The following is a 1,099-nucleotide window of genomic DNA, read 5'->3' as shown; positions in this document are numbered from 1 at the left end:
CAGGGTGGTGAAGTAGGGATAGGTGAAGACAGGTAGAGGGTACGACCTGGTTGGTCAATGGGAGGAATGAATCCAGTTGGTGGCAGGTAGGAGTGGAAGGGAACAGGAGAGGCTGGGAAGGGAGTCAGGGAATGGGAAGGAAGGTTATTTGAAATTGGAGAACTCAATGTTGAGTTCTCCGGGCTGTAGGCTGTCCAGGTGGAAGGCGGTGAGGACAGTGGAGGGGGGGGAAGAGAGAGAGCGAGAGAGAGAGCGCGAGAGAGAGTGCGTGAGAGAGAGAGCGTGAGAGAGACAGCGAAAGAGAGAGCGCGAGAGAGAGAGCGCGAGAGAGAGAAAATTGCATTTGGGAAAATTAACAAACAGTGAACTAATCTTGGAGGAACCAGTTTGGACGAAGTTCATAACACAGAATCAGAGAAGTTAATTGTTGTTTTAAGTCTGTCCAAGAGAAAGGTGGTATTAGTGAGTACAGTGGGTTCTTTCTTGATTATATGTTTTTGGAGATAAGTTGCCTGATTAAACTTAAAATACAAGCCATAGCTCTTAATTTAACCCGGGGCAGTGTTTGTAGAGGAATAAGACAGTGTTATTTTCTGGGTCTGTAGATTGTGAAGGAGCAAAAATGGCCTTTGCAGTGATATGTACTTCTTGTCAGATGTGGGAGTTTAAAGAGAGTTTAAGGGTTACTGCGGATTATATCTACCATAAATGCTGTTGGATGCGAATCTTATCAGATTGAGTGGATCGGTTGGAGAGACAAATAGAAGTGATGAGGAATTTGCAACAGAAACAGTATGTGATTGATGGCAGTTATAGAAGGGGAAGTCTCAGATACAGTCACAGAGATGGGTTAACTCCAGGAAGGGTAAGAGAGGTAGGCAGCTAGTGCAGGAGTCTTTTGTGGATACATCCATTTCAAACAGGTACGCTGTTTTGGAAAATGTAGGGGGTGATGGATTCTCAGGGGAACATAGCACAAACAGCCAAGTTTCTGGTATTGAGACTGGCTCTAATGCAATGAGGGGTATGTCGGCTTCCAAGAGATCAATTGTGTTAGGGGATTCTGTAGTCAGAGGTACAGAGAGACGTTTCTGTGGCC

The sequence above is a fragment of the Chiloscyllium plagiosum genome, chromosome 43 (genome assembly GCF_004010195.1).
Source record: "Chiloscyllium plagiosum isolate BGI_BamShark_2017 chromosome 43, ASM401019v2, whole genome shotgun sequence".
NCBI classification, from domain to species: domain Eukaryota; kingdom Metazoa; phylum Chordata; class Chondrichthyes; order Orectolobiformes; family Hemiscylliidae; genus Chiloscyllium; species Chiloscyllium plagiosum.
The sequence above is the reverse complement of the archived record's forward strand: the minus strand, read 5'-3'. Positions refer to the sequence as shown.